Raw genomic sequence first — 20,977 nt, 5'->3', positions numbered from 1 at the left:
TGAAGCTAGAAGCTAGATAAAACTGTATTTACTGAATTTTTGTAGGTCATGGCAGTGAAAGTGCTTAGCTTAAAAGGTCAGTTGGTTTGCTAACACAGAAAGTACACAACCTGAATAGATTGATCACCTGGACCACCTGGGCCAGCCGGGTTTTGCGGTTGTGGATGGCCACCCCTAGAGAGGCCGGGAAAACAGCCACCAGGAACGGGGCCTTCTCAGTGGTAGCCACAACACTATGGAATGTGTTGCCTGCAGATATTTACCAGGATCCCTCCCTTCAGGCCTTCAGGCAATGGGTAAAAACTGTATTGTTTGAAGAGGCCTTCAAAAATATGTCTTTGACATCCTTGTGGGTCCATGAATTGGATACTGATCTTGATTTGCCATTGCTTCTGGGTCTATTTTACATGTTGGAGGTATTGTTTTTATTGTTGTCTTTGTGGGGTGGGGCGGGTAGTTAGTTGTGTTTTTTAAATGTTGGTAGCTGCCCGGATTAGTCACTAGATGGGTGGAATAGAAATGCAACCATCCCTCCCTCCCTCCCTCCCTCCCTCCCTCCCTCCCTCCAACCAACCAACCAACCAACCAACCAACCAACCAACCAACCAACCAACCAACCAACCAACCAACCAACCAACCAACCAACCAACCAACCAACCAACCGGCATTCAGGTAATTATTTTGGGTCTAGAGTAAATGGAGATTTAGTTTATCTTGTCTGTGTTTATCGTTTGTCAAAGACTAACATAACCCACTTCCTTTGCAAGAAGTGGAATGAAAATAAACGTTCACTCTCCTTTCTCTTTTTGAAAACAAGCAACGAGTTACAGTACTGTGCGCACAACCACTTTGCTTTTATTCACAAAACAACACCTACAAGTTATATTAGAGAGAGAGAGAAAGCACTGTTCCTTTGAGTGCCTGGTGAGTCCTAATGTGCAGGTTTATGAAGCTGGCCTCGAAGAAAAAGCTTGTGCCAAAAGGAAGTGATAGGATTCATTAAGGGCAGTGGGTGCCCTTGATGCTGTTCCCAGGTGGCGAATTCCAATAGTTCCTAAGAGATAAGGAGTACAGTACCATGAAATTGCAACAGTCATTGCCGTAGGAAAGGTAACATCAACACAGGGCTGACCCTACAGTTGGGCATAAGGGGGCACTTGCATCAGGCAGCAAAAGCTGAAGAATACATCAGGCAACCCACCCAGCTGATCGTCTTGAGCCCACTGGACATGTCCCTCTTTTGGAGGGCAATGGTTCATGGGCATCACTACTTTAACAAGAGGAGTCGTCCTTCAAATGACCCTTCCATCGGGAAATTGCTCCACCTCAGCCCCAAAGCATAGGAGTCCTACAGCTTGAACCACAAAGGTCCAGCTTGGCCCAGATTAGGTTCGAGGTGGAGTGCATTTCCCTGTGTGCTGTATGATTGCCAGGAAATAGATTATACCAAGCCACTTCACAAGTAATCCAAATTGTGATCTCCTGCTTTGTGTGATCACACCCAGAGTGGGAGAGGTGCGAAGCTGTTGTAGAAGTGTAATCACCTCAGTTTAATGGGGTTCAGTTGATATGTGCCAGGGAAAATGAAACAGCAAGTTTCTTGAAGGGATTGTTGTCGTTTAGTCACTAAGTCGTGTCCGACTCTTCATGACCCCATGGACCAGAGCACGCCAGGCCCTCCTGTCTTCCACTGCCTCCCGGAGCTGGATCAAATTCATGTTTGGTAGCTTGAAGGGATAGCATGCATTATTTTTGTATACAAGTTCCATGTGTTCCCACTGTTGAGCTCAACTTAAGAAGAAAAAGATTTTGGAGACAACAGCTAAATGGAGATTGGAAATACAAAGACTTTGTGGGATACTTCTCCAGCGCAACAGGGCCACTCTGAGGTGTGGGGCTTAATGGACACATGATTATGAAGAATCCTGCCTGAGATAGATTTGAATTGTTGCTGCTAATGTGTTCTCTGAAAAAAAAAAGCCATCTTGCAACATTTATAACTGTGCATGCAATATTTATTTAAAAGTCACTCCCATAGAAACCCTGAGATTCGTACACCGTCTCACTTTTTGCTTAAATTTACATTGGTAATCTCTGGACTGCAAGGAGAACAAACCTATCCATTTTGAAGGAAATCAACCCTGAGTGCTCACTGGAAGGACAGATCCTGAAGCGAAGGCTCCAGTACTTTGGCCATCTCATGAGAAGAGAAGACTCCCTGGAAAAGCCCCTGATGTTGGGAAAGTGTGAAGGCAAGAGGAGAAGGGGACGACAGAGGATGAGATAGTTGGACAGTGTCATCGAGGCTGCCGACATGAATTTGACCCAACTCCGGGAGGCCATGGAAGACAGGAAGGCCTGGCGTGCTTTGGTCCATGGGGTCGCGAAGAGTCAGACATGACTAAATGACTAAACATCAACAATCTCTAAAATAGATTACTGTAACACTCTCTTGAAGTCAGTATGGAAGCTCCAGCAAGTCCAAAATGTAGCAGCCAGATCATAGGTACCAGCAGACGGAAACACATATCCTTAGTCTTGGCACACCTTCAGTGTCTCTCCCATAAAATAGCTACCTGTCCCACCTGCTCCTTGAAGTCCTTGATGTTCGGAATTGTAATATTCAGGGAGGTCAAAAAACCCAACACCAGGAAGCAAGCTTTCTTCCTCATGATGACCATCTGGAATAAGCTTCCTACAGAGGTTTGCCAGGGGCCATCACTCTCTTTATTTAGAAAGCTAATCAAGCTTAAATTATACAAAGCTGCCTTCTACTTGTGTGAATATTGACACAAGGTGCTCAGACAGGTTTTTAATTAAGGTATTTCTGTTTAAAAGCAGGTTCATTTTTTTTAAAGCTAGCAGCAAGATTTATTGTATTTTTTAATTGTTTATATTACATGGTGCTTTTATGGTATGCTTTTATTGTCTGTTGTGAACTGACTAGAGAGTGATATGAATGGAGTGATACAGAAGTGGAAATAAATAAATCAATAAATATATTAATGAAGGAAGGAAGGAGCTGATGGATGGATGGATGGATGAAGGGAGGGAGGGAGGGAGGGAGAAGGAAGAAAGGAAGGAGCTGATGGATGGATGGATGGATGGATGGATGGAGGGAGGGAGGGAGGGAGGGAGGGAGGGACGGAAGGAAGGAAGGAAGGAAGGAAGGAAGGAAGGCCAGCAGGCAGGCAGGCAGGCAGGCAAGCCGATCCTGGAACGATAGAGCCATATATTTTCCTTCTGGAGGGAACCAGCTTACCAAAAACAGCAGAAGATCTTTGTCCGATCATAAGGGCACACTCCCCAGCGCCTTTCTTCCCTGTAGCACCATTTTTGTCGGCAAACACCTTCTGGGCATTTTCTGGACAAAGCTTTGTGAAATCCAGGCAACGTTGAATAAATTTTAAAAAAGAAGCCAGAAAAAAAACAACAACATCCAAATTAGAGCTAATTTTCTGAGCTGAAAACATTCCTCGTGTGAAGAACACCAAGCTTAGGAAACCAACTCTGGGAATGGTAATTCAAAAAAAGTAACTTTTTTTGTATTTGCGAAGGCTTTCATGAGCACAGTTTGCTGTCCTCTGAAGATGCCGGCCACAGAGACTGGCGAAACGTTAGGAAAAACCACCTTCAGAACACGGCCAAAGAGCCCGAAAAACCCACAACAACCAACTTTTTTTTTTTCATGGCCAGGGAGAATGCAGTCCTCTGTATTTGGATCGCCCAAATCTATCTGCCCGATTTAAGATACGTGGCATTGTTCATTTGTTTTACCACATGCAAAAACCAGCTTTTCAGGATGACATGCCACATCTTCAGCCATAAGGGCTGGGCTTCATAAATAGGGAAGTGGATTTTAATCCGCGAAAGAAAATATTCTAATAAACTTCTAAATCTTAAATGTTTCCACAGTAATTTCACACCGTTGTTCTTGCCTTTATCCCTGCGGTTTCCTGTTCTAGGATTGTGCCATGAAAGTGAAGTTACAAACTGTTCCTGTCAGGAGTTGAACAATCCTGGTGGCTTCCTTCCTTCTACCGATCAGCTGAAAAACAGTCAGCGGCCCAAATATCTTACCTGGCAGCATTAATAAGAGAAAAATAGACAGACCAAAGAAGATCCTCATAGCTGAATATCAGGGTGTTTGTAGCCTCAGTGCCCCTGTAGCATATAGAAATACCTTGGAGAAGAACTAGAACAAATCTCGTGGGTGGGATTAAAAAGCAGGTTGTTCCTCAAAGGAATGCCTCTAGCCCAGAAGCAACATCAGAGTTTGCTGGCACGGATGCACAGTGCTCTACCCTAGAAAGCTATTTGAGGCTCCTGTCACTCTGTCAATGCATGTGTCCCGTTTCAAGAAAAACAGGGGCAGCAAAAAGGAACTTTCATCTTTTGCCTGAACCCAGAGAGGCTGCTAGTCAGTTCTAGAAGGTCCAACCTAGCTTCCAGTTCCAAACCCTCTTCATTTTACAGCTATGCAGGAGGTGGAGGCCGTTCTGGACCGGGAGGTTGCAACTAAATGTTATTATTGTTGTTTCGTCATTAAGTCGTGTCCGACTCTTCGTGACCCCATGGATCAGAGCAGGACAGGCCCTCCCCGTCTTCCACTGCCTTCCGGAGTTGGGTCAAATTCATGCTGGTCTCTTCAGTGACACTCAGCTTCACAGATTGATTGATTGATTGATTGATTGATTGATTGATTGATTGATTGATTGATTGATTGATTGATTGATTGATTGATTGATTGATTGATTTATATCCCTCCCATCTAGACAGCGTCTACTCTGGGCGGCTTACAACAAGGATGACTACAAAGATCTAAAAGGGTGGGGTGGGGTGGGGATTTTCTTTCTTTTTTCATGTTTTGTTTTAAAAAGAGTATTTTCCAGACCATCCAACATTTCTTGAAATTCTGTCTTTCTTCATGTTAATTTAGTAGGTTGTGATATGATCAATCGACCTTTTCATTTGATTACAGATATACATTAATAGCCCTTCCTATCGGGACGTCCAGGCTCCTATTTTTTGCAGTCTGTACCATCTTTTTTTTTTTACTATTAATACAGTACTTGCTTTTCTATTTCCATTACAAAATTTATTAATTTACCTCCTGATTACCCATCACAAAACAAAATGCATTCATTTGCAAACTACAGGAGGTGTGAAAAGTTCCTGCCTTGACAATCAGATGTTTTCAGGAGTTAAGGAACTCCTTTTACTAAAAATGCACTAGCTATAACATTTAGTTCAAAAAATTGATGCTTTTGTATTGTGGTGCTGGAGGAGACTCTTGAGAGTCCCCTGGACTGCAAGGAGAACAAACCTATCTGTTCTGAAGGAAATCAATCCTGAGAGCTCACTGGAAGGACAGACCCATGGGGTCACGAAGAGTCGGACACGACTAAACGACATGACTATGTGAATGCATTTGATTTGTAAAAAGAGCAGAAGCCCCCGAGACATAGACAAAAAGTATGGCTTTGGGGGAAAAAACTATAGGCTGATTTGCATTGACTTTGACATTGTGTCATCAACAGAAAATAATATAAACCCAAATGTGCCAATTCCCACATAATTTGTCCATGTAGTTTCCCCCTTAGTTTTGATTTTGCTCTTCTGAGTAAATTCTGTCTTTCCACAATCACCTTCTGCTGGTCCATGAAATTCTTCACCTCTTTCCCTGTTCTTCCGATGAAACCACAAAGAGGAGTTTGGTAGACCTAGTTCCACGTAGCTGATGCAACAAAGTTGGGGATGAAAATGTCCAGTTCTGTTGGATGAGGAATAAAGGAATGAATTAAGTATTGTCACAGTTCTAAATTCCAAGAAGTAATTTGTCACTTTATAGTTACACTTTTAAAATTGTAACTATTTACTAAAAAAGTTAATACCGATAAAATGCCATTTACTGAACCCAGAATTTTTATCTGTCCAATAATAATGTTGTGTTGTCAGGTTGATTCCGACATATGGCAACCCATCTCTGGCTATTCTAGATACTTTCTTGTTATTCAAAAGCAATGATTTAGATACTTTGATTACTTTTTTTTTCTTTTTAAAAATCAGAATATAATAAGCCATTCTAACAAAAGCATCTAAATCGTGAGGCCAGGGCACATTTTGCAGTTAGTCTTCAGAAGGAGTAAAGCTGCAGTGGAGGAACAGAGGTAGACTGGGCTAATTTTTTAAAAGGAATTGAAATAATGAGGGTGATGTCTGCGTCGGGACAGGAAAAGACCGGTGACTTAGTTCAGTGGTTCTTAACCTTTGTTACTTGGATGTTTTTGAACTGCAACTCCCAGAAACCCCAGCCAGCACAGTTGGTGGTCAAGGCTTCTGGGAGTTGCAGTCCAAAACTCCTGAGTAACCCAAGGTTAAGAACCAGTGACTTAGTTCACAGCTCAGAGAGTTCTAATTACAAAGGCTTTCATTTCCAGCACCTGGAAAAACAGGTTCCAGCGCATAAAGGAGAATGCTTTCTCCCTTCTATGCATGTGGGAGCTAATGCTTTCTGTGGTATTTGATGTGACAATTCCAAAATCATTATCATTTAATCATAGGGGTGTTATGCCAGTAAAGGGAGGTGACTGGAGCCATATTTGCATGACAGCTTTGGAAATCAAGACCTGTTTGCCTTTCCCCTGCTAGGTCCTTAGGGGGACATTTATGGTTATACAATCATAGAATCATGAAATTGCAAGTGGTGTGTAAGGCCATAGACTCCAACACCCTGTTCAATGTAGGGAATGCAAATCAAAGGATTTCTGCCTTGTGGTAGTCTAAATTTATCTTGAATGCCTTGTTGGAGCACTCACCAACTCCTGAGATAACTGGTTCCACTGTCATACTGCTCTAAGAGTTAGGAAGTTTCTCCTAATAGTCAACCGAAATCTGCCTTCCTTTAACTTGAGCCAATTGTTGTGTGTCCTGCACTCTGGGATGATCTGGAACAGATCTTGCCCCTCCTCTGTATGACAATCTTTCAAATATTTGAAAAGTGCTATCATATCACCCCCTCAGTCTTTTCTCAAGGCTAAACATGCCCAGTTCTTTCAGCCTTTCTTCATAAGTCTTGGTTTCCAGTCCCCTGATCATCCTTCTTGCCCTCCTCTGAACTTGTTCCAAGTTGTCAGCATCCTTCTTGAAGTGTGGTGTCCAGAAATGGACACAATACTCAAGATGAGGCCTAATCAGTGCTGAATAGAGGGGAATCAGTACCACGAGAACTCCCAGAAATACAATGTGGATTTCGAAGGGGCAGAGGAACTAGAGACCAAATTGCTAACATGTGCTGGATTATGGAGAAAGCCAGAGAGTTCCAGAAAAACATCTACTTCTGCTTCATTGACTACACAAAATACTTTGAGTGTGTGGACCACAGCAAACTATGGCAAGTCCTTAAAGAAATGGGAGTGCCTGACCACCTTATCCATCTCCTGAGAAACCTATCTGTGGGACAGGAAGCAACAGTTAGAACTGGATATGGAACAACTGATTGGTTCAAAATTGGGAAAGAAGTACAACAGGGCTGTATATTGTCCCCCTGCTTATTTAACTTATATGCAGAATACATCATGCAAAAGGCTGGACTGGATGAATCCTAAAGCGGAATTAAGATTGCCGGAAGAAATATCAACCACCTCAGATACACCTGAGAATGATACCATTCTGATGGCTGAAAGTGAGGAGGAATTAAACCTTTTAATGTGGGTGAAAGAGGAGAACGCAAAACACACACACACACACACACACACACACACACACACACACACACACACACACACACACAAAACGGTCTGGAGCTCAACATAAAAAAAACCTAAGCTCACGGCCACTGGTCCAATCACATCCTGGCAAATAAAAGGGGAAGATATGGAGGCAGTGACATATTTTACTTTCTTGGGCTCCGTGATCACTGCAGATGGAGACAGCAGCCACGAAATTAAAAGACGCCTGCTTCTTGGGAGGAAAGCGATGACAAACCTAGACAGCATCTTAAAAAGCAGAAACATCACCTTGTTGACAAAGGTCCACATAGTCAAAGCTATGTCTTTTATTGTAGTGATGTATGGAAGTGAGAGCTGGAGCTTAAAGAAGGCTGACTGCCGAAGAATTGATGCTTTTGAATTGTGGTGCTTTCGGAGACTCTTGAGAGTCCCCTGGACTGCAAGGAGAACAAACCTATCCATTCTGAAGGAAATCAACCCCGAGTGCTCACTGGAAGGACAGATCCTGAAGCTGAGGCTCCAATCCTTTGGCCATCTCATCAGAAGAGAAGACTCCCTGGAAAAGACCCTGATGTTGGGAAAGTGTGACGGCAAGAGGAGATGGGGACGACAGAAGATGAGATGGTTGGACAGGGTCATTGAAGTGACCAACATGAATTTGACCCAACTCTGGGAGGCAGTGGAAGACAGGAGGGCCTGGCATGCTCTGGTCCATGGGGTCACAAAGAGTCGGACACGACTCCACGACTAAAAAACAACAACAAAGTACCTCGTGTTATTTGGAGACTATACTTCTATTAATGTAGCCTAAAATAGCATTTGCCTTTTTGTAGCCATAACATATTGTTGGCTCATATTCAGCTTGTGATCTACAACAACTCCAAGATCTTTCTTGCTCAGAGTTTTGCTGAGCCAGGTATCCCTCATCTTGTAACTGTGTGTTTGGTTTCTTCTTCCTAGGTGCAATACTTTGCACTTCTCCCTGTTGAATTTCCTTCTGTTTTCATTTCATTGCTCCAGCCTATTCAGATCATTTTGAATGTTGTTTTTGTCTTCCAGGGTATTAGCTATTCCAACCAATTTTATGTCATCCACAAATTTGATTAGCATTCTCTGTATCCCCTGATCCAGCTCATTAATAAAAATATTTTTTGACTGAGCTCTGGGATACCCCACTTGCTACCTCCTCCCAGTTGGAGAAGGATCCATTAATCATCCTCCTCTGAGTACAAGTCTATAGCCAATTGTGTATCCACCTGAGAGTTGTTCTATCCAGCCCACACTTAGTTAACTTGCTAATCAGGATATAATGGGACACTTTGTTAACAGCTTTGCTGAAGCCAAGATATACTATGTCTACAGCATTCCCTCTGTCTGTCAGGGAGGTTACCCAATCAAAAAATGAGATCAGATTAGTCTGGCAGGATTTGTTCTTAACAAATCCGTGTTGGCCTCTAGTTATTACTGCTTTTTCCCCTCTAGGTGACCGCTTTATAATGTGTTCCAGAATTTTCTCTCAGTCTGATTGGTTTGTAATTCCCGGGTCCCTCCTTTTTGCCCTTTTTGAAGATGGGGACATTAGTCCTCCTCTGATCGTCTGGCACCTCACCCATTTCCCATAACTTCAGGGAAATAATGGACAGTGGTTTATTTATTTATTTATTTATTTATTTATTTATTTATTTATTTATTTATTTATTTATTTATTTATTTATTTATTTATTTATTTACTGCCCATCTGGCAGCCCGGGCCACTCTGGGCAGTTTACCAACAAATGGACAAACAACACAATAACAAAATAATACAATATCAATACATTTGGGGGCACAAATCAGATATCCTAAAGAGTAGACCTTTGGTCTAGATGGTCAGGGTAGAAATCTAATAAAATAAACGAATACAATAAAGTGCAGTGAGAACAAAAAAAACGCAATACAATAAATCACAGTTAAAAGCATAAAAATATTAAAGACAAGAAGCAAGGCAGTGTGATGGATGATATATTAACACGCACTGTTGTATCATACAGTTGTTTGTTCAGGGAAGGCCTGCTGAAATAGCCAAGTTTTTAACAGCTTCCTAAATGTGCCCAGTGAAGGCGCTAGGCGGACTTCCGTTCCATAGTTGTGGGGCTAATACAGAGAAGGCCTGATTTCTAGTGGCTGTTTTCCGGGCCTCCCTCGGGGTCAGAACTCTCAGCCACCCTGCCTGTGACGATCTTATAGGATGGGCAGACCTAACTGGAATGAAGCGCTTGGCCAGATATTAAGGTCCCAAACTGTTTAGGGCCTTATAGGTTAGTACCATAGGTAGCCAGTGTAAGGCGGCCAAGGTGGGGGAGATATGTTGGTATTTCCTAATCCCACTCAATAGTCTGGCCACTGTGTTCTGGATCCGTTGCAATCTCCATAGCAGTCCCAAGGGCAGCCCCACACAGAGGGCATTACAGTAGTCTAATCTCGAGATGACCGGTGCATGAACCACCGTGGTGAGGGACCCAATGGCAAGGAAGGGATGCAGCTGGGCAATCCACTTTAGGTGGAAATAAGCGGATCGGACCACAGATGCTATCTGTGGTGTCATTGATAGCGATGGGTGCAAAGGGACCCTCAAGCTATGAACCTCATCCTTCCTGGGAAGAGTGCCCCCCCTGAAAGATAGGGAGACACCCAGACCACAAACACTAGGGCACCCCCATCTGCAGGATTTCCATCTGGTTCGGGTTAAGCCTCAATCTGTCACAACGCTCCCTCATTTGCATGCCACATCTTGAAACTACAGAGCTGGAAGGGATGCTATGGATCATCAAGTCCAGCCCTGTCAAGGAGACACAGTGGGGAATTGAACTGTCAACCTCCGGCTCCACAACCAGATTCCTAAGCCAGTGAGTTATCCACAAGTGTTTGAGGCAAAACAAATTTAAGCTTCCCCCCCATGCTTTTCTGTCAAATATATCCAAGCATAGACTTTGACATCTCCAAACCCCATCCTATAACAGAGATCGTGTCTGATGGACCTCTGGTCCTTAATCAGTTGAGAAGCGGGACAGTTTCTTGGCCCTCATTAGTTTAGTTTCAGCTATTATCCCTTGCAACAGAGATGTGGTAATTACAAGTTTCATGTTGGTTGGCTTGGGGGGGGGGGAAACACCTCCACATTCATTCCTGGAATGAGTGGTGCCAGTGCTGGGAAGAATGAACATTTCTCATGATCAGTTACATGTACATTTTCAGTCCTGTTCCATTTTCTAAACACTGAAGTGGAATAATTGGGGAATATTGAGGAAAAATGGTTTTTTTTTAAAAAAAATTCTCTATGACAAACCCAGTAGCCTTTGGTTTCATGAGCCTTTGGTTTCAAAAACCCTCGAAGGTTTTTTTTTACAGGTTATAGTTTATTATTTCCCCCCCTTGCATATTAGAAAAGTTACTCTTTTTAAACTATAAATCACAGAATCTCCCCAGCTGTCACGGCTACTAGTCGAGCTGCTGGGACATTATTCAGAGCTGTAATCCAGAAAAGTAGCTCAGTGGTTTAGGTCTTTGGCTTTGGAGCCAGAGGTTGGGAGTTCCTCAAATTCCCCAGGGTGCCTCCTGGGAGAAAAGCCATCCTGTGTGGCCTTGGGCAAGCTGCTCAGTCCTAGAGGTGCTCACAGAAGAAAGAAGTGGTAAACTACTTATAAGTACCTGTAGTTCTCCACTTCTGACCCCAGAAAGGGTCTCTATAAATCACCACACAATTGTTGTCGTTGATATTGTTATTATCTTTCTTAGACTGTCATTTAAATTTTGCTGTAATGATTAGAGATAGCCATGGAAATCAACCAGGAAGCAAACTCCTCCCCCAGGAATTGGGTTACTTTGTGGTTTGTTTTGGGGCCTTTTGGGGAGATGCCCCTCCCCAGAATGAAAGAAGATGCTGAATTATTATTGGTGCTTTGTGTTCCATGTGATTTGGGACTTCCAGTAATGATAGAATCGCCCCCAAACAAGTTAGGTTTTCCAAACACATAGCAATTCTTCCACAGATTTTCCTCTTTAACCCCTCCACGTTTGGTGAAGATTGGATTTGGGATGTCCAAGTTATATCCCCCCAAAGCAGGAGCCCACAGGAAAGTACTCTTCAGTGCTCTACCACTCCCTGAAATCCTGAATTGCGTGAACCGTGAAATGGTTTACTTTGTTGAGAAATTAATGAAAGTTTGTGGTTTGTGGTTCGTGAATAATGACAAACCACAAACCACAATGAATCACTGCTTTCCTGGTTTGTGTCCATCTCTAGTGATGATTGCATAATTGAACTGGTTTTTATCAGGATCGTCCCTGGTACAGTGGTGCCTCGCTTAACGACGATAATCCGTTCCAGGAAAATCACCATTAAGCAAAAACATCGTAATGCGAAATTAATAAAACCCATTGAAACGCATTGAAACCCCTTCAATGCATTCCAATGGGGTCAAAACTCACAGTCCAGCGAAGATCCTCCATAGGGCAGCCATTTTCGTTGCCTGTCTTGCGAGAAAACAGTGGGGAGCCATTTTGTTTACCTGGCGGCCATTTTGAAACTGCCGAATCAGCTGTTTAAGAAACGTCATTTTGTGAAGAATCGGTTCCTGAAGCAGGGAACCGATCATCGCAAAGAAAAAAACAAACAAACCCCATTTAGACCAATTGCAATTCCAAAAAGATTGTCGTAATGTGGTTTCATCGTAATGCGGGGCAATCGTTAAGTGAGGCACGACTGTAGTACTCACCCTTCTTTTCGACAACTAAGCTAAGCTTAGTAATTAAGATCCAGAGAGGTTAAAGGGCTGTTTCCTGTAGGCATATGTCCATTCCATTTCGGTGCTGGCTTAGCTCAGTGGGTTTAAGCGCTTGGCTGCAGTGGCAAGATTGGTAACTCAAGGCAGAGGGCCAGACAAGATAAACCACAACATATGTGGCCGATGGGGACTCATGCCCAGCACGTCTGCTGCCTTGGGCAAACTCCTTGGTAGTAGTGCACCCCCGAAAGGAGGGAGTGGAAATTGATTGATTGATTGATTGATTGATTGATTGATTGATTGATTGATTGATTGAGTGAGTGAGTGAGTGAGTGAGTGAGTGAGTGAGTGATTTGATTTGTACAGTGCTAACATTAGTGCCAAATGAAAAACAACATGGAATAAAAATAAAAATAAGCTGCTAAAATCCATGAACAAATAACCAATAAAACAGATGATGCTGAAACAATAATACAGAAAAATGGCGGACAAAAATGGGTGGTCAGCTACGTTGGGTTGAAAATCTCCCTGAGAAGCCACGTCTTCAGTTGCCTCCTAAATATCCACAGGGAAGTGGCCAGGCAAAGCTCCTCTGGAAGCTGGTTTCACAAATTGGGAGTCACTGTGAAGAAGGCCCTGCCTCTTGTAGATGATTTCCTGGTCTCACTCGGGATGATCTAGTGGGTTGGGCAGATGACATTGGGGAAAGATGCTCTGACAAGTAACAAGGGCCCAAATCATAGAGGACTTTATACCTGAGAGTCAGAACCTTGAACCTGATCAAGAACCTTGAACCTGACCCACAATGGTGAAGGTCAGCCAGAACCAAAGTGATGCGATTGAATTTACTTGCACCCAGCACCAGTCTGGTTGCCACATTCTAGACCCATCGTAGTCTACATGGTCATCCTCAAGGGAAGCCCCGTATAGGCAGCACTGCAGTAGTCTATCCGGGAGATGCAGTTGGTTCCTTTGAATGGGCAGCAACAGCAGGAGGTGGAGCAGAGAAGTGCACACAGTGATCCGTAAGTGGGCAGTCATGCTGGGGACGTGGAGAGGGGAGTGCACGGCACCCACATCACACCTGTGTGGATGTGGCATTGAACCGGGCCAAACTGCCAAACTGCAGTCGTGGCCATCTCTATTTGTCCTAGTACACAATGTTCCTCCTATAGGTATCTTGCATTTAATGTGCATTGTTGTGTGCTTATCCATAGGAAGGTAAACATGGGTTTCATGTTCAAGTTCGATGGATGGTAACATCTTAGCTCTGAGGAAGCCATGTTCTGGAGAACAGGATAATCTTAGGAGACAAATATTCCCTTTAATGTCTCGTTTGACTCACCATTAGGAGCAGCGATTTCTGTTTCTTTATCAAAAATGCTGGAGCCGAAGGAGGCTTTGGGCAGTGCGGCTTGCTCTTTGCCCCCCACCCTCGAATAGTGTGATACTTTTTAGGTCTCTCGAGACGTCTGAGAGTGATGGGGGAATGCCAGGTTATTTAAGGGGCATTCCTCCCTCTAGCTGCCCTTTATTGGGCACCCACCCGCTCGCCCTAATTTAGTGTGATTCTTTTCTGGTCAACTTTGGGGCTGGATAGGAATTTTTGACCTTCATCCTGATTGGCCTTTGGATGGGGGGATTTTTTTTTTTTTTTTGCCTACCCACCCTGGAACAGGGTGTTGGCATTTGGGTGGAAATCCGATCACACTGGCGGGTAGTGTGGTAAAAACAGGTATTTTCCGGTGAGTCCCACTGTAAGATCAGGTCAGCTAACCGCCCATCGGATGTCCCAGCACTGCAGATCGTGCGCTTACAGTGCTTGGGGAAAGAGATGTGCTAAGCCACTACTGGACCAACAGTGATCAAGTAAAGATGGCTTGAGGTCTGGGGGTGTTTATTAGCGGCCGGCCAGATTCCTGCTGTCTTTAAGACTGCAAGAACCTGGGGCTGGGGATTCACCCATCTGTTGATTAAGGGATATGTGGATACCTCTGTGATTTGCCTATTTCCACACTACAGCAGGGCCCCCTTTGCCAAAGGATGGCAAATTTGAATTGCAATCAATGAAATGTGGCCCGTGTTTTAACCCATATTATTTCTCTTGCGTCTTTATTCTGGGGTTAGGAGGGCAAAGAAATCCCTGCTTTCTGTCTCGCTCCTGCTCTCTCTCTCTCTCTCTCTCTCTCTCTGCGTGTGTGGGAGAGAACATCAGAGATACGCCTCACGCACATTTCTAAACAAACTCTGAAAACAAATTTCATTTGGTTTTGACTCAGCCCTAATTATAACCTCTTGGGGCAGAGATAGTGCAGAGATATTTCCAAGTCAATAATCTCATTAAGACAATTACCAGTTTAAGTGTGGCTGGCTTGAAAAGTTCCCCTTCACATTTATTCCTGGAAGGAATTACACAGTGGTTGTGAGAATGCAAATATCTTACGACTCCTAGTCACACGGAAGCTGGTTGAGTTGATTTCTGTTTAGTGAATGTAACAAGGATTTTAGACAGAAGGCAAATGTTGAGATGAGTCAAGTCAACATTGTTGAAGGGTGGAATGTAAAAGCAACACTCCTTGCTTTACTAAACCACTAAAAAAAATCACAAACACTAGCTTTTGGCCCATATTGGTCTTCACCAGGCTAGGCAATGTTGTAAACAAGCATTACTGTTGTAATACAGGCTGCAAATCAGATTGACTATGATTTCAAATGTAACAGCTGCAGTTCAGCATTCCAGTGTAGACTTGCTCTTAGTTAGAATCAGACTGGGACACTACCAGATACAAGAGGATTGTTTTCCTGACAAAGAGGCCTGACCTGTACAAGAAAAATGTCCAAAGGGGCAGAGTGCTCTGTGCAGAAATGAAACTGTGTTTGAATGAATAAGTAACCAGAAAAATGAGCTGATAACTACGAAAAAGTCAAGAGAAATTGGGAGAAAACAGCTGTCGAACAGTTGGACTAGAAATTACGAGAGAGCAAGTTCAGATGGAGGATCCCGAGGAGGAAGGAGAAGTGCAGCCTTCATTTGTCGACACCCACAGAAACATCAAGCCAAGCAGTCTGCTGCTTATGTATTACAGTACCCCTAGTGCTTAATGCGCTCAGTTTACTGACTCAGAAGAATGGAAGGTTGAGTCAACCACAACCTGGCTACCTGAGGTTGGGATTAAACTCCGTTTATGAGCAGAGTCATCACTGCAGTACTGCAGTTTAACCACGGTGACACAAGGCTCATCAAGACGCTCCCGTCTCCCCCTTTGTTTCACCTGGCCAGCCAGTAGGAGAGTTAGCAACAGTAAGAGACAATGAGAGAGAGCACGCACAAATTGATGCAATGATGTGGTTTACTGAGTATTCAGAGTTAAAGTGGATAGCGTTAGGAATCCAGTTCTTCCTCTGAACTACCACCCCATAAGCAGTTGCAATGAACTTTAAGGAATTTGTAAGAGCACCATTTATCTGTGGGTGATGCAACCATTCAAGATTTCCAAAAATCATGACTAGATGCTTATGCGGAGGATCTCTGGTGAATCTGAGACCATTCAATCAAGAGGAGTAATTTAAAGCCAACACTCCTTGCTTGACTTCCCAGCCCTCAGTTGGAAGCCACCATAGATGTGTTGCCTGATTTTTGGAGCTTGTGGGCTTTTCCTCTGCCGTCCCCAAATACATGGTGCCCAGTGTGATGACAGGCTACAATATATCATCCGAAAGCTAGCCTTTGTCTGTGGTTTTGTTGTGGTCTAATCAAGGTATCCTCCCGTCCTTGCCTAATCAATTTTCAAATATGCATTATGAGCAAGAATGTTCACCATTACTTACTGTGAGTCTCAAACAAGTTCTACTGAATCTCGTTTTCTCTGTTACTTTTATTTTATTTACTTTTAATGACTCGCTCTGTAAACTTTTTAAAAATAAGGCTATACCCACCGGCGCTCCCCCAAAAAGCATTTCCTTGTAACTAGCTATTTCCAGTACTGGGAAACAATGAACGAGAGTGAAACAATCGCCCAGAGTAGACACGTTCTAGATGGTGGTAAATAAATATAATAAATAAATAAACAGTAACCTGTACTGAGTTACTTTTGGGGTGTAATGATTGGATAACAGGATTACATTTCAAAAGAAGCAAGTGAGAATGCCACCGGATGTTCTGGCATTTGGTGCCATCTTAACAAGAATGTTCAAGGTCAACATGCTCTTCTTGTTGTTGTTTTGATTTCGATACTGCTCCCTAGTGCTAAAGCCCTTTTTGAGTCGTTTAGAATGTAATTTATGCAGGGAAAACTTGCACGAGAAGAGCCAAAACATTTTTCTGCTGTCTTTGCAATCTTTGTCTGTGCCCTCTCGCAGGTTATCAGGGGTCAGGATCTTGTATAAATTGCCGTTGTGTTAGTATGGGCATTGGCTGTTATGCACCAGTTACATGAGTTCATAGGTGACAGCAAATGCCAACGCTGATCACTTAACGTGCACCAAAGGCATTTCCATCAATGGACTTCATGCTGATGTATGCATGTTAGTAGGATTCTAGGCAATTGGTGTATTACTGCTGGGAGAGTAGTCGTTTCGACCAGATAGGAGGGGTAAATATAGAATAAAATAAATAAATAAATAAATAAATAAATAAATAAATAAATAAATAAATAAATAAATAAATAAATAAATAAATAAATAAATAAATAAATACAGTGGTGCCTCGCTTAACGAGCGCACCGTACAATGACGAAATCCCTTTTTTGGGATCGCTAATGCGATTGCTCAACGTCGTTTAGATAGGGCGAAAATCGCTTTGCGAAGATCGGTAAGCGTTTCGCTTACCGATCTTTGCAAAACGAAGTCCCGGCAATCAGCTGTTTGGCGGACAAAATGGCCGCCGGAAGCCCCAAAATGGCCGCATACAGCGTTTTCGCGCCCTCCCCTCGCTTACCGAGGGCGCGAAAATGGCTGCCGGCCATAGGAAACTTCGCTGAACGGTGAGTAAAGGAGCCTATTGGAACGCATTAAACAATGTTTAATGCGTTCCAATGGCTTTCCCTGTCCTGTTCAGCGATGTTTCGCTATGCGAGGCACCACTGTACGTACATACATACATACGTACATACATACCTTACAAAGATGTTAAGTCAGAGCAGTATGCATTTTGGCATCACAGTTTAAACATATATTTGGATGCTCTAGTTTTGAAATTTAAATCAGTGTGCTTTCAGGATGTGATTATAAAATATTTTAAAAATATTTTTAGTAAGTTACCTTAGTTCCCCACAAAGGAAGAAGAGCCGGACAGAAATTAAGTTAGCAAATCAATAAAACCAATGAAATAAGGTTCCTTTTCATCTCACAAAATTCATCTTGGAATAACTGTCTGATATACTACAAAACAGTGCCTCAGGTCTTCTTCTAAATGGCAGAGGACACCAGGAATGAGCAACGTGAAAATGTTTTTATTATTTACGATTAAGATATTTTCTTAGATCATTATAAGACATAACAGCAAAGAAATGTCACTGCTCATTTTGAAACACTCATGTTTTTTCGAATGCCATTGCTGTCTTGAATGGAGCGAGTTTGACAGCTTCACTCTTAGCGAACCCGTAGTCAACAGAACTCTTACGAGGTTGTTCCGTGGTTTCCAGCCCATTCCAGTAACAAAGAAGGAGGAAGGTCCGGGAAAGGTGGGAGGGGGTACATCTCCTTCCTTGTCAGGGGTTACTCTCCCAAACAGGGTGTCCTGGTATCAATAAGGTGCTCAGGCAACAGACTGGCAATCAGTCCTTTGTCTATTTTATTTAATTCATCAGTTCCTCATACATCCTTCCACAACTATCTAGGGCTGATTTGCATGTTAATTAAGGTTGCCCACATGCAGCTGGAAAGCCATGTGGAAAGCTCCCCAGAGGTCCACACCCTGTTGCAACGGCTGCTTCTCCAAGGTATAAATATTAGGAGCTTCGGGTCACCTCCTTGTCTTCCCACCTCCTGAGACATCCCATCCTATCTTTCAGCCATGAAGCTCTTGGCCATCCTCTCAGCTGTTCTCTTCTTTGTCCTGATGGCTGCTCCAGGTAAGATCTCTCCTGGAAACTGGGTGGTGACTTGGAATAGGGTTCATGGGCAGTTTAAGGTCCCTCTTTATTTTGCTTTGCTTTCTTCCAGGTGTTTGTGTTCATGGGAGAAAAATTTCCCATGGTTTTCTACCCTGGAAAAAACAGGGTCGCAATTTCCCACCTCATTAAAATGAAAATAATTTAATTTAACTGCACACAACATCCTTAATGTAATGTATGGTGGAACCTAAACTCCGACTCAGTGGGTATTTTTGGTTCTTTGCATGAGCTGGAATAAGCAGGATGGATTTCCACTTCCTTGTCAGGGAGGCCCAATTCTGGTGGAGGCATCTCTTCTTGCAGGGACTCACCTTTCTGCTCCTTATGGATGCCCCTGCTTTTCCCTATCTTGAATTCCTCCCTACGTCGGTCCCTCTTTCTCTATGGACTCATTTTGCTCAGCATCAAAAAACATTAGAGTCAGAAGGAGTCCCAGAGGGCATCTAAGTCAGAGGTACCCCTAGCTGGAGGCCCCTGAGAGATGCCCATCCCGCCTCTGCTCCCAAAGTTTCCATCAGTTTCCAAGATAACCCGTTCGACTGCAGAGCAGCTCTTGCTCCCACGAAGGTCTCCCTACCCTTTAGCCAGGACCTCCTTTCTTGCAATTGGAATTCCTTGATGAAATCCTGCTAAACAAACAGGGTCACTTTTGGAAGTCATTATCCTTGGTATACTGAGGGGTGCTACTCAGTATGCAACAGGTAAGGTACTAAGGAGATGGTAAGCAAGTCGCGTATCAAAGGTATGCTTTTTGCCTAACTAGAATTGAATTGGAGCCACTCCTCCCCTCTGGAAAAGCAACGGACTGGCGGGTGGCCCCTTTCAGGCAAGACAAGATGGCTCTCGTACACCGCGTCTGAATTGCCGTCTTAGGCTTGGCACGATCCAGCTGGCACCCGCCCCTTGAGTTTGGTATCAGAGCAAGTCAGGATGGTAGCAACAGTGGGTCCTGATCATAGAAAACTGTTTTTGTCTCTCTTCTGTTCTAGCGCTTGCTGGTGGGCCAACTACAATTACCCAATGTCACAATGCTGGCGGCTTCTGCCACCCCTTGAATTGTCCACATGGGTCAAGACGCATCGGGCACTGTGGGTCAAGTAAAGTTTCTTGCTGCAAGAAATGAGGCGCTCTCTCCTTGGAAAGGTACTTCTGATGTTTATGTAGTCGCTTCCTTGAGGGTAAACAGATAAGCTTTTGTGCTTATGCAGCCCCCTTCATCTTTTACAAGGGCTTTTCATTTCATTTTAAAAATGGAAGGTTTACTAGAAAAGAGAGGGGGAAAGGCAGATCGGGGGAGACACGGAGGCAAGAATCTAGAGTGGTCGCAATGACCAGATAGGCGGGGTATAAATGAAATAAATAAATCTGCAGGAAAAGAGGCAGACCAACCATGAAGTGGATCCGAAAGCAGGAGTGACCGATAGCTTTACGAATATTGACCATGTGCAGTCAAGTCCATTCTGACCTAATTACATACATATACATAGATAGATATATGTCCCCCAAATTCTACACTGAGCACAGCTGGAAATGATTCCGCCTGAGGGACATACATTCTGCTTCATAAGTCTTATTATTAATATAATCCATGTTCACGAAAAATCCTGCATCTGAAAACTTTTTTCTTTCCTGTAGGTCGCCGCCTGTTTGTGGTGAATTCCTCATCGACTTCCAGGGCGTTTGTTCACCCCCATCTTTCGGCTGTATCCCCACCTTCACCCCCCGGAATGACAGTCACTTGATCTTTCTCCATCAGTTGCTTCTCATTGAATTAGGTTCTGTTTCTCTCCTTTCCCATTAAATAATCATGCATCTGATGACCAGAATCTGTGAAGTGTTCTTCTGTGTTTTGGGGAAAATACTTGGTGGAGATTTGGAGGTGCACCGCTTAGGGTCAAGCTGGATGTTCGCAGGACTTTATACGTAGGCTCCCGTTCACCCATCTCCTCTCCTGCCGCTCAGGGCTTGAGCACACAAGGCACATGTTCTGCAGTGGTTGACATTTCTGCTCACACAACGCACTAAAATTACCCAATCATTTACTAGGTGTATCTCTGATTTTCGCCTCCTTTCATGGGGAGGCTTCTGTTTTTCTGGTGTATCAAGATATTCCTGAGAAGTATGAAATGTGCGCATCACCCTATCAATACTTTTCAAAAGCCTCCTCACTGACATGTGGCTTCCTTCGAGTTTTTGCCAGAGGGAGGTGAGGCAGGGAGAGGGTTGCGCTCAGCCTCAGCCTTGAACCCTTGGAACGGAGAGGTGGCCTTGAAGCTGGAGGGAGGTTGGGCGTGGAGGGAAGCCACACCTCCCTCTGCGCCATGCTTTTCAGCAAATGTACCCGCTGCTGCCTCTTGGCAGATGGGCTGGA

The 20,977-nt window shown here is 43.7% G+C and overlaps 1 long non-coding RNA gene across 1 annotated transcript; it reads right to left on the bottom strand.

Moving 5' to 3' along the window:
• Nucleotides 1-832: 832 nt before the first annotated feature.
• Nucleotides 833-4,164, bottom strand: LOC140706767 (uncharacterized). The gene is made up of 3 exons (XR_012086623.2): nucleotides 4,081-4,164; nucleotides 3,263-3,374; nucleotides 833-1,054 (listed from the first exon to the last, which is right to left on the bottom strand). It is a non-coding gene; the product is annotated as an uncharacterized LOC140706767 (long non-coding RNA).
• Nucleotides 4,165-20,977: the final 16,813 nt, after the last annotated feature.

The sequence above is a fragment of the Pogona vitticeps genome, chromosome 1 (assembly GCF_051106095.1).
Source record: "Pogona vitticeps strain Pit_001003342236 chromosome 1, PviZW2.1, whole genome shotgun sequence".
NCBI classification, from domain to species: Eukaryota; Metazoa; Chordata; class Lepidosauria; order Squamata; family Agamidae; genus Pogona; species Pogona vitticeps.
This window is presented reverse-complemented; position numbering and strand designations above follow the sequence as displayed.